This window comes from Coptis chinensis, chromosome 1, assembly GCF_015680905.1.
Source record: "Coptis chinensis isolate HL-2020 chromosome 1, ASM1568090v1, whole genome shotgun sequence".
Taxonomy (NCBI): Eukaryota; Viridiplantae; Streptophyta; class Magnoliopsida; order Ranunculales; family Ranunculaceae; genus Coptis; species Coptis chinensis.
This window is the reverse complement of record NC_141456.1, coordinates 25,206,104-25,221,992: the sequence shown is the minus strand read 5'-3', so window position 1 is coordinate 25,221,992 and position 15,889 is coordinate 25,206,104. Positions and strand designations below refer to the sequence as shown.

Here is a 15,889-nt window from a genome sequence, read left to right as displayed (position 1 = left end):
TAACCCGGCCCTGACCGACCCGACCCTAAGCCCTATAAAGCCCTCACAACTAAAGCCCTCACAGAGTTTAGGGCCGGGCCGGGCCGGCCCTAATGCCTTCTAGGGCAGGGCTAGGGCTAAGATTCTAAAACATAGGCCCGACCCTAACCAAGCCCTAACCGGCCCTGTTTCATACTTTCACTATAAATACACATACCATAATTGTCCAACTCTTTGTTAAATATTTTCAATTAAAATAACATTGTCCTTTGTGATTTATCACTTACACCCAAGGGTACTTCCAATAACTTGTTTTATATAACAAAAACTTGTCAACTTAGCAGCCATGAAGAACAATGAGCACTAGCCTAATAAAAAATAAGACTTTATTCCTTTGATCATCAAGTCAAAGTCCATAACTTATTATTCTCAATTTCTTTTCTCACTTATTTCTTATAAATTATATTTTTATTCACATCCAAGCCAAGTCTAAAACTAAAGGTTTCCTTCCACATCATTAAAGCAAAATACAGAGCAGACATTTGTAACATAGAAACCAAAAAACAATCTTTGTCAGAAAAATGACATTTGTAATCTCAAACTTTTCTCCATCACTTGTTCAAAAGCCAATATTTTCATTTTCATATACAAAGCTTGAATCACTTTTAAATTAGAAGAAAGGTAATATTATATTTGTTTGAATCTATTATAGAAATAATTTATGATATTACAAATAGTTTAACAACTTCCATGACCCTTAACCAAAACTATTATGTTTCTTCTTTATATCTATTACTTCTTCCTTTAAAATGATAATATAATTATTTGTCTATGTATTTCAATGTTAAATGTAATTTTAGTGAGGTTTGAGTACAAGGAAGAACAAATTCGAACTCTCGATGTACTTGAGTTCATTAGATTGTGGATGTGCATTTTAAATTTTGGACTTATACGGGATTATTACTAGATTGGTTGGACTTTGAGTTTGTAGATTAATATTGTACATTTTGTAATATAAATGAGTTTTAAAACCGATGTAGTAAAAAAAAAAAATATATAGGCGGCCTAAAGCCCGACCCTAAAGCCTTTAAAAAGGGGCTAGGGTCGGGTCGAGGAAAGAATTCTTGAGGTTTAGACTTGTGACCGGCCCGACCGACCCTATGCTAACTTTAGGGCGGGCCGACCCGCCCTAATATCCGAAGGGCTTTAAATGTTTAGGGCCGGGCTAGCCCGAATCCGCCCATTGCCCACCCCTAAGATGAACCGAGTCATGTTCTTTGGGCATCTGGGGACCACGCCCGCCGTCGACGAGGGAAACTCCCTTCTTTTAGCTTACGGGGTCGAGGTCGTGATTCCCACCTTTAAATGGTAGCGACCAATTTAGCGAGGACAAAGAGAGCGGTGGAGACGGGGCTGAACGAGGGCATATTAGCGTGCCGATATGACTTTTAACACCGAAGAGAGAAGAGATGCGGCGCGAATCAGACTAGAGGAATATCACCGCAGCCTTCAGAGACGTTATAACAAGAGAGTCAAGCCGCGACAGTTCAGAGTAGGGGATGCCGTATTGCGACGAGTGATGCAGAGTACCAAGAGAGAGTGACGGAAAGCTCGGGCCAAACTGGGAGGGGCCCTATACGGTGGTCGACGTAGGAGGAGCTGGTACTTACAAGCTAAGAACAGTGGAAGGAAAAGTGCTAGAAAAGCCATGGAATGTGAGAATGTTAAAAAAGTTTTATGTTTGAATGTAACAAAAGTCCAGAATGATACACTGGAGCTGTTTGTAAATATATAATACAATGGCACTTTTGAGGAGTAAATTTCGCCATCCTGCATAAACTGTAACAGTCAGGCTAAACACGGTTGAGGGCAAGAGACTCCCGAGGACGAGGGGTCCACCTCAAGTTAGAGCCGCGGATCTGAGAGAGCCTTCCGCGGAAGAAAGGCATACGCTGCACCGGGGGAAAAGAGAGAAGCCCAGCGGTAGGCGAAGCCACTCCAAAAAGAGGCCGTGGTGGGGAGGAGCCTTCCACGGTCGAAGTGTTTAAATCGGGTCCACGGCAGGTTGAGCTGCCCCGATGGAACTTTCGAAGTCGACGAAAGTGACTCCGGCGGAAAGAGACATTCTCGAAATGGCGTGGATCACACGTGGGGGCAAGAAGATAGAAGGCCCCAGTGTAGAGAATGACGAAATGAGAAAGAATAGAGGCAGGAAAGGACGAAACAAAACAGCAATTAAAACTAAGAGATCATACATATAATCGGGAAGAGTGAAACAGTTCTTAATCAAACCAACACACAAGTAAAAAGGGAAAGAAAAAATAAGATCAACGGCACACTTAGTTGGAAAACTCAGTTACAAAATAGCTAGTACAATAACAGACATCCAACGTGGGGCTAGTCTAAAGTCTGCAACAGATCTTCGACAAGAGGAACATGGTCGAGAGCACTCGAGTTAGGGCCCGGGGAGGCGGCCTCACAAACAGAGTCTTCAGGCAGCGGATCGAGGGGGCAACGCCAATCCACCTTAAAACAAAGCTGCTCTGCGGCAATGGGGACCGTGACTGCTGGATCTTCCGACATGGGAGAGGGAGGCTTTTCGGGGAGGAGTCGGCCTTCTTTGAGTAAACGCCAAGATGTTCCTCGGCAAAAGCTTGGCCACCACATTTTGTCAGCTTGAGCTTTGAAGCTTATCCGCAGCTGCTCCATGTCCTGAGTGTGTTGCAGAAGGAGAGCGGCCGTATTCTCCTTATGTTGGAGGACAAGGGCTTCCCATTGTTTGCTTAAACGGTCGTTCACTCCGTCCATAAAGGCCTGGTGGGAAGCTTCAGCGGTCCTCAATTCATCTTCAGCTCGAAGTTTGGCCATGTTCGCGGCCGACAGATCATCTTGGAGGCGTGCACAGGTGGCCCTTAGTCCATTGGGGCCGCCGACCTCCTTCTCTAAGGATTCCACAGAATTCAGGGAAGAGAAGAGGCCGCGGATCATATAGGCCATGTCCAAGCCCACCTAGCAAGGGAAGAGCAGTCAGAATAAGGAGCAAAGCAGAAAGTGAAAGGTGTGCAAGAGAGACATACCTTCTCCCAGCCGGCATACAGAGAGGTGCGATACTGTTCAAAGGTCCCAGAATCGGCATAAGCCAAGTCGCGGGGAAGATGGGAGCCGTAGAACATGGCCGAGGCCACAGCAGGGTTTTCTAGAGCAGAATCCTCTACATTGACCGAGCGGCCACGCACCTTGAAGTGGGGGCGGAAAGTTTCCGGAGCCGCGGACCCATGGTGAGAGCGAGCGGTTTCTTTGCCAGGACGCTGTAGATGGGGAGAGGGCGAAGGAGCCACAGAAAGGCTTGCGGTAGAGACGACCTGCTGCGCTTGTGGGGGGGCTCTTCAGACGACAGATCCGCGGATGTGTGGGGGACAGCTGAGGCCAGGACAGCGCAGGAGTTGGGGATTTCGGTCACTTCATCGCCGAAGTCGCCGTCGAAACAAATGACCTTTAATCTTGGAGACGCCCATGGGGGAGGCGATGAGTCACCGGGAGGGAAGTTGGAGGAATATATTGATCGTCCCAGTCAGCAAGGGAGCGGAAGGAAGGAGATGTATATTGGCGGGGCGGAGAAGGAAGGTGGGCAGTGGACCTTCTGACTATCTCCTCTAGAGCCCGAGCCCGGGCCTAAGACTTGGTGGTTTTACGAGTGAAGCCGCGGCGACGAGGTTTACTTTGGGAAGGATGGGAGGTGGATAGTGAGGGCGGTGAAGGATGAGGCTTTCGTTCTTCGGGGGGCGGTGGACGATAAAATGGAGCTGAATATTTACCCAAGGTGTGCAGAGAGGGGTCAGTCAATAAGGGGGTTCCGTGGGAGGGATCTATGCCGAGGACTTCAGCTTGAGAAGAGCCCAGATTGCGGATTTGTTCAAAGATTGCGGACTTCAAGCCGACGTAAAATCGGGATTTGGAGTCAGACTTCCAACCTACACAAGAGAGAAATAAAGATAAGGAGTGAGTCCACAGCATAGTCAATATAAGAAAGAGAGGCAAGAAAGCGAACTCACCGCGAGGCAGGAAGGTGAGATGGTTGAGAGTCACTTCAGATGGAACATCCGCGGACAAGAAATTACCAAAGACATACAGGGGGTAGTGATGCCAAGTTTTGTCCGAGGTGGTGAGTTTGAGAATGAAGGACTGTTTACCGAGACGGACGCAAAAAGAGTGGTATCCAACGCTCACATCTTTGGTACTCTTGCGTATGTAATAGTGAGAAATTATGTCGCGGAGGACTATTCGGGGCTCATGGTGGAGGTTGTAATAGTTCGCGGCATACATGATACGCCAAAAATTGCCTATACCCTGGCAGGGTGGAATGTTGAAGTGGTTACATACTTTGACATCTAGTCGAGACAGCGGTAGTCGCAAGCCAGAGACAATTTGGCCAACTGTGACCACGAGGCACCCAGGTTTGGGGGAGACCAGATGAGGGAAGTGAGTCACGTCGGGCACGTGCTCGAGGAGGATGTCGTCTGGGATGCCATAGCCAACCCTAATCGCTTCCAGATTAGGTCGACGGGAGCGTGGGGGAGGCGGTGGAAGTTTGAAAGGCCGCCCAGTAGTGGAGGGGGCCGTGGTGGGATCAAGTCCTCCGCATATGACCGCGAGGAAGTCGGACCGTCGGATTGGGAATCCGACATGGGAGAGAGCTAAGGAATATGAACGGTTCACAAAAAGAAATGCAAAAGTTAAAGAGAAAAGATTACCAACCTGGTGCACCAATCCAGCAGCAGAGGCAAACGCTTGAGTAGGCGAAGTGTATAGAGTGGAGGAGTGGGAGGAAAACTAGAAAGGGGAAGGGGTCGAATGTAAAATGGGGCGAGAGTAGTGTGGGAAGAAAGGGGAGAGTTCAAAAATGGCGTCTGGTAAGGAAGAAGAAGAAAGGTGAGAAAGAAATGAGAAGGAAAGAAGAAGTGAGTGGAAGTTGAAGCGTGAAGGGGGTAAAAGGGGAAAGGAATAGGATCGAAAACCAAGGAGCCGTCAGTTGAACCAGAGGAAAGGTGACACGTGGAGGAGCAGAAAACGAGGCGACCCGAACCAAGCACGCGGGGGACACGTGCGCCATTGATAGAAAGGCGTGCAACAGAAGCCAAGGAAAAAGGCAGGTAATTTGAGTTCTCGAGCCCACAAACATTCAGGAGGTTCGCGGACTCGAGAGGGGGCATTGTAGCGAACCAATTTATGAGGGCCGAGGGTCCGGCGGGTAATGGATCCAGGAAGAGGACTGGGTGTGGGACGACGGGCATGTTATTTAAGACTAGGGACATGGGAGTCAAGTATGGAGGCCGAGAACCGAGGACCGACAGCGGAGAGCCGCGGCGCGGAAGGCTAGTTGACATGGAATTGAACCATCTGGACACGTGCCCAGCAGGAGCAAGGGCGAAACCCTAACGTCGTACGGGAACTTACCACGTGGCAATCCATAGACCGAGAGATGAATGGACAGATGGAGGGCCCAAGGGAGAGTAGGGGAATTATAAATAGAATAGGAGAGGAGGAGAAGAGATAGGTCACAACAGTCTGTTTTTGGGGCTTTGTGGTGAACAGGTTTTTTTATATATAAAAAAAATTGAGGAAGAGGCAACCCTTGTGTAGCGGCAAAATTGGTTTTGGGGCGAAGGGAGTGAATGGACGAAGGAAATAGGCCCATCATATGGGCCCGTATGGTTTTAAAGGGGCTTTTTTTAAAGTCAGTATCCAACATTAGAGGACGCTAGTTTAGCATTTTGTGGTAGACTGGTATGTAGTAGTTACTAGTCTAAGCATATTCCTACACAGCCTACCTACTTTTTAAGTTTTACCATTTTCTTTTTTGCCTTATAAATACGCCATTCATCCACCAGATGCTCTTTTCAGGTTACCCCTCACAAGTCAAAACAACACTCTAAGAGTATAAAGTGGGCCGGGCTAAAAAATGGGCCTCTGTGTTAAACTTCAGGCTCACATTGAGATCGACCATGGTCCATGCCAATTTTTGTACTTTCAAGCTTAGTCGGGTTCTTCTCGAGTTGGCTGAGTGAACTTTATATTTTTGGGCGTGGTCGTGCCTACTAAACGAGAAATAAACTATGGCAACCGGTAAAAAGAGATCATCGTTTTTGGGAAATGGGAAGACAAATCCTGCTTGTCTAGGTAATCAAGCTAGCTAGCGATTGCTTGTAGATTCTAAACTATCCAAGCCTATTCCACAAAAATATATGGTAAAACTGGACTGGAGAGATACTAAATTTAGGCAGCCCGAGGCCTTTGGCGGGTTCTTAGTTTTGCAATCATGAGAAACAGATGGTTCACCACCTAATAGGCGTGTTTAGTTTAACCACATGCTCTTCGTCGGGGAAAAAGCAAAACTATAAATTACAAAAAAAGTAGACACACAAACAATACTTTTGGAGAAAATATTTGGTCTAAAAAGATAATGATACTCATGTGGCATGGTGTCAATTTCCTAATTTAAGAGTTGGTCTGAGGAAGAATCTAAAAGATGATACTCAGTACAAGAATCCATGTACTCTGCGTCTCTGCTGGAGTGTGAGCACTGAGCATGAATCAGGGTGGATCAAAGGAAGAAACCAAAAGTCACTCACGAGTCACGTCAAAGTATAAGGAGCAAAATAGGTGACGGAGCATAAGAAGATCTCTAATATGTTACTTTGCAAACATAGATACATAATGCATATAGAGAAAGATAGAAAGAAAGCTAGACTAAAAAGTTGTCAAATTCAGATAAAATTCCAATGAATTGATTATGAAAATCATAAAGGCTAAAAAACCAAATCACCAAAAGTTTAGGGGAGATATTTGAATCTGCAGGAAACTAGTACCAAAATTCCGAAATCTATAAGCCTTCTTCCTCCCAAAAATTCGGGATAGTGTACTCTGACCCCTCATATACCTTGCCCCCTAACCCAAATTCCCCGGCTCCGTCCCCTCGCTTCCAAGGTAAGAGTCATCCTCACATGCTACTAGTTTGAGTAGATATATCAACTGGACAGAGAAATAGTTGTTTCCACCATACCACGTTTACACCAAAGATATCTTTTGGCATTAAATCGGGGAATTCAAAATCCAATGCGAATATGGTTTTACTCCAAGAGTCACAAGCTAGAGTCTTAAACTAGAATGTTAAAAGTTCCAATCTATCGGCATTTCACACTCTACAACTCCACTATACAACTCCACTAAAAAGATAGGGAACTACAACAAAGGGATTTTGAAGCACCACAAGAACCAAACCACACAAAGATCAATTAAAGTTCCACATCACACTACCAAATAATCCCACCTCTAAATAAAACATGACCAACCAAAAACCCCACATCAATCAAACAGTACAAACTACATAAAAGTCGTAACATATTCCGTTGTAAAAACGACTGAGTACATAAAAGTCGTAACATATTCCGTTGAGTACATAAAACGTAAACCAATCCCCAGGTGCTATGATATATAACACAAAAGATAGACAAATCCCAATTCAAAAGCAGTAGTAACCTAGAACGGAAATAACAATCACCTATGATAGGCATCCCTTAAAATAACTTAATATAACAAGATCTACTGGACCTCGCGTGGACACACAATTACTACACTACAATCCACAAATATTCTAAACGGGTATTTAAAAAATCTTCTTCCTAATATCCATTCAAACACAAAAACCATCACACACCCGTGACATATATACCCATTCTTTAATCTTAACTAATTATCATAAAGCATAATTTTTTTAATCATTATTTGAACATGAAAAATCCAAAAAACTAACAGAAATAGTGAAAGAAGAAATAAAACAATATACCCAGCAGTCCATTAGTGATTTAGCAGCTTTGAGTCTCCATAATACTCTTGACTTTAGGAGCATAAAGTGAGTAAACAATAGCTTGTCTTTTAGCAACTTCAAATTGAGACTTGGCATCAGTGAAAGCAGATGAAACTAATGAAGGGTCGAAAAGTTTCCTGTTTTCATGAAACCCATCTATTGTTCTCCTCTTTGCGTATTCTCTTATGTTGTAATCTGGAAACTTATTTGCTATTCATAGTAGAGCTCGAACAGTGTTAGAATCTCTGCTCTTGATGGTGTCGACATCGTTCGAGGTTAGTTTTTGGGGCTTTGTGGTGAACAGATGCTCTTTTCAGGTTACCCCTTGATAAGAGCCCAAAACTGTAGTTTTAACTCCTTAACAATAATACTTTTAGACCAATTATGTGAGTAATAAATAAGAGTTAATGCTGATTACGTACTTTTATGTATTTCAGGTAGGAGTGTAAAAAAAACCGTTGACCCATCATCCGGTAGGGTACTCGGTCTTCACCTGCCACCCAAACCAGCACCGACCCGAAAACAGACCTGCCCTGCCCCGCCACCATTTTTACGCAGTCGGGCTATGGGTGTAGGTTCTATGCTCAAACCCGATCCGTCAAGCCGCCCGACCCGTACCGTGTGAAAAGCCGTTGACCCAACCACATTGACCCGCACAATTTTAAGACTCTAACTATAATATTTTTGTATTAATTTTATATTTTCTTTTAACTTTTGTAGGAATTTGGGAGATATAAACACAAACTTATGAGTTCAACATCAATTACAAATATTCAAGTTTGAACATTGGGCAAATATCAAAAATTCAAATTCAACTTTTGAATTTTGGAGAAGATGAATCATTCATCTTTGTATTAATTTCAAATTCTTTTAGTTTATATTTTATTATTTTGTACCATAGATCCTAGTTCCAATATTCATTTTATCATGCTATGGAAAATAATCAATTTACAAATGGTAAATCACGAGAAAGAAATTTCAAATTTGCAAATATGGTTTTTGGTTCAAGTTCAAGTTTTTTTTTTTTTTTTTTTTATTTTTTATTGATTGATTCAATTTTTTTCTCTACGTTGTGAATTGGAAATATATTACTTGCAGAATTAGAAAGTTTTTTTTTTTTGGTGAAATTGGGTTAAAATGATAATTTCCACCCGACCCGCCCCACCCCATCGGGGACCACTGGATTTGTATCGCCTAGACCCTCCCCTCCCCGACCTATCACTATTTGACCCGCAGTTGACCCGACCCGCCCCATATTACATCCCTAATTTCAGGCATTGAAGTCAATTATGTGTAGAAATGTACCACTTTGGCGAGATAAAGGAGCAAGGGTTGGTTGCTAAGAAGTTCTGTAATTAAAGGCCAAGATTCAAGGAGAAAAAGCCTTTATAAAGCCTGGTCAAAAGCTAAAAAGTCAAAGTCCATGCGGGTAGAAATAGTGCACAAAGTCAGCAGAACTTCCGAAGACCGTATCTTTGGACTCATACCTCAGAATTGGGCCTACCTTATGTCAAAACAACCGGCTCGGAAAGATCTTTCCAGTGGTCCAAGCCTCGACCCAAGCAGAGGAGCAAAAATAGACGAAAAGTCTGTAGAAGCCAAATCTAACTGAAAACCCCTTTTTGGACTGAAAGAATTGGGTTTTGGGCCCGATTTTCAGGCCCAAAACATAGCTCCAAGCCCATGCACGATTTTTGGATCTGAGGCATATAAAAACAAAAAGCTTAGCTCTTGTTAATGGTAGCTAGTTATACCTAAATGGTAGATAATTTTAAATGGAATTTTAGGGTTAGAATAAGATAGATCTAGATTAGAAAATAAGTAGTTAGACTCCATTTAATTAGTTTTCATTTTTCCTTGTTTTGAATTAAGTTTGAATCAGTATTTTATTTATTCATTAGATTAATAAGGTTAGATTAGTTATTTATAGATCTAGTTTTGAAGGTAGCCATTAGAGATAAGTTTTAGATCTAGATTTTAGACTCAATTAAATTAATTAGCATTTTATTATCTTGTTTTAATTAAGGATTTGAATCAATTGCTATTTATTTATTAGATTAATAAAATTAGTTGTTCTTGATAATCTAGTTTCATTTTCCATTAATTATTTAGTTTCAATTCATAGATTTAATATTTATCATTATTAGTTTCAATTAAATCTAGCAATTTTAGATTTCCATTCGAGTTGAAATAAGCAAAGTTATAATCTTTATATGATGTCTTGTTTAAATTCAATTGGAAATGATAGCATGATGAATCAAGGCTAAACCTCCATTAGAGGGGTTTGAAAAGTCTTGATGAAAACTTGATTTCGATTAGCGTAGAAATGGCCGTAGAAATCTATTCAATTCTAGAAGTAATTAGTTCACCATGAGAATGGGTTTGAGTACTTTACATGCTAGTTATTATTTGGTAGAGATTGCCATGAATAATTAGGGATTAGAATTACCAATTTGTTATGCGGAAGCATTTTGATTTGGATTGCAACATTTCTTGGTTAGTTGATTAAGTTGAGTTAAGGTGGAATCAATCCCCCCTAATTATCATAAAGTCAATTTAGAAATTCCGTAGTTTGAGTTATTCGTATCTTGTTAGTATAATTTTCATCGTAGTATAATTTTTGTAAATCTCTCATTGACTTTGGATAGATTGATAATCTTAGGAAACGCTAATTCTAAAGAACTAGGAGTGGAACGAATCTTTTACTCCACTCTATTTCGATAGATTCGAGAGTAGAAATCTTTGATAAAGCCTCTAGCGAAGTTCAGTTTTAGTTTTACTTGCGTTGAGAGTTTCATCGCTTTATTCGCGGGTAAAACTATCAAATATAATCTTATCAAATGACGCCGCTGCTGGGGAATTTAATCTTATCAAATGGCACCGCTGCTGGGGAATTTAATATTATCAAATGGAGCCGCTGCCGGGGAATTTAATCTTATCACCCCTCAAAAGTCAAAACAACACTCTAAGAGTATAAAGTGGGCCGAGCTAAACAAATGGGTCGCTGTGTTAAACTTCAGGCTCACATTGAGATCGACCATGGTCCATGCCAACTTTTGTACTTTCGAGTCTAGTCGGGTTCTTCTCGAGTTGGCTGAGTGAATTTTATATTTTTGGGCATGGTCGTGCCTACTAAACGAGAAATAAACTATGGCAACTGGTAAGAAGAGATCATCAGTTTTTGGGGGGAAATGGGAAGACAAATCCCTACTGTCTAGGCAACTGCGCAGTTGCTTGTAGATTCTAAACTATCCAAGCCTATTCCACAAAAATATATGGTAAAATTGGACTGGAGAGATTGAAACAGTGTCAGAATCTTAGTTCTTGATGGTGGCGACATCGTTCGTGGTCTGTTTTGGGCTTGTGGGGAACACGGACATTGAACAGATGCGTCTTTTCAGGTTACTAGAGTATAAAGTGGGGCGGGCTAAACAAATGGGCCTCTGTGTTAAATTTCAGACTCACAATGAGATCGACCATGGTCCATGCTAAATTTTGTACCTCCGAGCCTAGTCGGGTTCTTCTCGACAACTTTTCTACTTTCGAGCTTAGTCGGGTTCTTCTCGAGCGATGAGTGAACTTGGTATTTTTGGGGCGTGGTCGTGCCTACAAACTAGTATAACTACTAGCAGTAGGGAGTGAGTGGAGAATCTCTCAAAATCGTCTTTTTTTTTCGCTCTCTTGAATACCCATATCACAAAATCACAAAACTTGTAAAATTGTTGTAACAAGCTCAAACTTATTCCATCCCTAAGAAAAAAGTTCTAGCTAGCACTCTTGTAGAAGTAGTTACAAACACTAATATATCTTTCTCAATCAATCTCACACAAAGCACTCACAAAATAGCTCACCTAATTTGTAATCTATGCTCTCAAGTTTCTCTCTAATGTGTGATTATAAAACTATAAGGATGGGGTTCTATTTATAGATTCCCATCTAATACAAGTCCTAAAGCAAAAAAAGGAAATTAAAACTGATTGAGATAAGAATCATGTGTAGTAGTTGGTTATGATAACCAACTCCACTTATAGAGTCCTAGTACATAACCAACTCCATGAACTAATGGTTATCAAAACCAAAACCGATTTGGATAAGGCTTCATGTGATGGCTGTGTTTGGTTTCCAATTCCAATTTGGAAACCCATGTGGTGATCAGGCTCCACAAACATAACAACTTGTTAGTGCGGGAGAAAGACCTGAAGAAAGACAACATTGAAGTCAATTGTTAGTGCGGCACCCATGTAAAATGTCTTACACTTAGCCACTACTGACCTCAACATATTGTGGGTCATATGTTACTGGAACTAGAGCTTTTTTTCTCATCAATTTTGATCGCAACACATTAAAACATTAGTAGTAACATCACCTCGGTTCTCAATGAAACATCTTCATGAAATACAAATTTTAAAGTCCTAAATTGCATAGCTCATCCAAAGGCTCAGAATATGCTAATCTAGCGCCAAGCTTTGGCCCCAAAGTATCCTACAAACGGAAAACCCCAATACCACATGAATTATCTCAGACATATTTTCAAGTATCGTTTGTTTCTCTTTTTTTTCAATGCATCATAAGCTTTTAGAGGACCATGTGTGTAATTTAGGTTTAGTAAGCGTGAGGATAACCACACCCAACTTGCTGGTTGCAGAGTTGCCAGAGCGTGCAAAGCGGGTGCCACTGGACACTAGTGCACCCTTAACAGGAATTGTATGCAAAAAAGAATGGTGGTAACCTTTGAGAAACTTGTTTGATTTAGCACTTATTCACTTACATACTAGTTACGCCAGAAATATGAAGAAAACTCCCATAATAGTTGGCAGCTGAAACTCAAAAATAATAAAGCAGGACAGAGCCCTTTGTCTGACGGATAATAACTCAATAAGTTGAAAATGACACAACTTAAAATGAGAATCGTTCGACTCCACACCCAAAAAGATTGCAAGCAAAAGATTAGTCAATAACCAACTCATTTCCTGGTTACTTCTTTTATATATAAACAACTTAAATGTACATATCTTCTAAGCTACTTCCACTTCCTAACTATCAAATGAGCTCAGTGGCGATAATCACCATTTTGGCCCTTAGTAAGTGCCTGATCCCTGAGCTACTCATTTGGAAGCAAAATTTGTTATGCATTGGATTTTCTGTTGGAGATGGGGTATTGACTTTTATGTTTTATCCAGCACTAAGCCTTTAGTTGCCTCATACATAGATTCAGAAACCAAAGCCTTAATATCGTGTGAGCTAGGAAACATAAATCTGCATAGTAAAACTTTTTAGTAAGCCTGACAGAGAAAGGGACTCTGCACACATAATATTTCCAAACAAGTTATAAGCATTTTATCTGCACTAATTTAATGTTTTGGCAGAGTAACCAGACTAAAAGTATAATCCAAAAAAGACTATGCAGAACCAATATACTAAACATTCATGAGATCCTCAATCATATAAAGAACAACACCACTTGAAAGAGCATATCGGATAAATAGTAGGGGGCCTATACAGAAATCCTCAGATTCAAAAATTGGCAACATAGTTGAATTGTCTCCAAAACAGTTCAGAATATGTGCAACATTCATATATAAGCGTTTTTTTTTGTGTGTGTGGGATGGGAAGAAGAAAATCCCTACTATCTAGGCAACTGCGCAGTTGCTCGTGGATTCTAAACTATCCAAGCCTATTCCACAAAAATATATGGTAAAACTGGACTGTAGAGATATTGAATTTATGCAACTTGAGGCCTTTGGCAGGTTCTTAGTTTTGCAATCATGAGAAACAGATGGTTTAGTCACCTAATAGACGTGTTTAGTTTAACCACATGCTCTTCGTCAAGAAAAAGCAAAAACTATAAATTACAAAAAAAGAAGTAGACACACAAACAATACTGGAGAAAATATTTGGTCTAAAAAAGATAATGATACTCATGTGCCATGGTGTCAATTTCCTAATTTAAGAGTTGGTCTGAGGAAGAATCTAAAAAATGGTACTCAGTACAATAATCCATGTACTCTGCGTCTCTGCTGGAGTGTGAGCACTGAGCATGAAGCAGGGTGGATCAAAAGAAGAAACCAAAAGTCACGAGTCACGTAAAAGTATAAGGAGCAAAATAGGTGACGGAGCATAAGAAGATCTCTAATATGTTACTTTGCAAACACAGATGCATAATGCATATAGAGAAAGATAGAAAGAAAGCTAGACTAAAAAGTTGTCAAATTCAGATAAAATTCCAATGAATTGATTATGAAAATCATAAAGGCTAAAAAACCAAATCACCAAAAGTTTAGGAGATATCTTTGAATCTGCAGGAAACTACCCTTTATTTCAAGTTTTATATCCTTCCAAGCAAGGGGGTGCAAAAGTTTTGAAAACCCAAGAAACTACACTACAACCAGTACCAAAATTCTGAAATCTATAAGCCTTCCCCCACCAAAAAAATTCAGGATAGTGTACTACAGCCCCCTCATATACCTTGCCCCCCTAACCCAAATTCCTGGCTCCGTCCCTGCTTCCATGGTAAGAGTCATTCTCACATGCTACTAGTTTGAGTAGATATATCACTGAGATAGAGAAATAGTTGTTTCCACCATACCACGTTTACACCAAAGATATCTTTTGGCATTAGATCAGGGGATTTCCAAGAGTCACAGGCTAAACTCTTAAACTAGAATGTTAAAAGTTCCAATCTATCGGCATTTCACATTCTACAACTCCACTAAAAAGATAGGGAACTACAACAAAGGGATTTTGAAGCGCCACAGTAACCAAACCACACATCTCTGAATTAAAGTTCCACATGTAGACTACCAAATAATCCCACCTCTAAATAAAACGTGACCAACCAAAAACCCACATAAATCAAACAGTACAAACTACATAAAAGTCGTAACATATTCCGTTGTAAAAACGACTGAGTATATAAAACCTAAACCAATCCCCAGGTGCTATGATTTATAACACAGAACACAGACAAATCCCAATTCTAAAGCAGTAGTAAGCTAGAATGGAAATAACAATCACCTATGATAGGCATCCCTTAAAATAACTCAATCTAACAAGATCTACTGAACCTCGCGTGGACTCACAATTACTACACTACAACCCACAAATATTTTAAACAGGTATTTAAAAAATCTTCTTCCTAATATCCATTCAAACACAAAAACCATCACACACCCGTGACATGCCCATTCTTCAATCTTAACTAATTATCATAAAGCATAATTGTTTATCATTATTTGAACATGAAAAATCCAAAAACTAACAGAAATAGTGAAAGAAGAAATAAAACAATATACCCAGCACTCCATTAGTGATTTAGCAGCTTTGAGTCTCCATAATACTCTTGACTTTAGGAGCATAAAGTGAGTAAACAATAGCTTGTCTTTTAACAACTTCAAGTTGAAACTTGGCATCAGTGAAAGTAGATGAAGGTAATGAAGGGTTGGAAAGTTTCCTGTTTTCATGAAACCCATCTATTGTTCTCCTCTTTGCGTATTCTCTTATGTTGTAATCTGGAAACTTAGGGTGTGTTTGTTATGATGGAAACACTATGGAAAGGAAAGGAAAATAAGAGTGGTCCACCTTTTCCATAGTTTTTAAGGCGTTTGTTTACCCATGGAAAGGAAATGGGCTTTTCCATATGGAAACAAATGGAAAAGGTTTTGTGTCCTTAGCTAACCCCTGAAAATTTTGTGGAAAGGAAAGGAAAGGAAATAAATAGATAGGGACTTACTACTAATACACCCATGACCCAACAATACAATTATTCCTTTCCATAGCTTTTGCAAACAAACATGATTATTCCTTTCCCCAGTTTTTACTTTCCTTTCCCCAGTTTACCAAACACATACCATTTAAAATTATTTCCTTTCCATTCCATTCCATAGTGGACCACCCATTTTATTTCCTTTCCTTTCCATGAGTTAAAATTTAACAAACACACCATTATTTGCTGTTCGTAGTAGAGCTCGAAACAGTGTCAGAATATCAGCTCTTAATGGTGTCGACATCGTTCGAGGTCTATTTTGGGGGCTTTGTGGTGAACAAGTT

General features: G+C 40.7%; 1 long non-coding RNA gene across 2 annotated transcripts in view; it reads right to left on the bottom strand.

The window, feature by feature from the left end:
• The window catches only part of LOC147523122 (uncharacterized), a 30,997-nt gene extending 15,642 nt beyond the window's left edge, over positions 1-15,355 (bottom strand). Inside the window, exon 1 of one of the 2 annotated variants that reach the window (XR_015215708.1) lies at positions 15,136-15,355. This is a non-coding gene — a long non-coding RNA (uncharacterized LOC147523122). Of the gene's footprint in view, positions 1-7,822; positions 8,124-15,135 lie in introns of those variants that run through there. The other variant, XR_015215710.1, reaches the window with a different exon arrangement.
• Between the last annotated feature and the right edge of the window lie 534 nt (positions 15,356-15,889).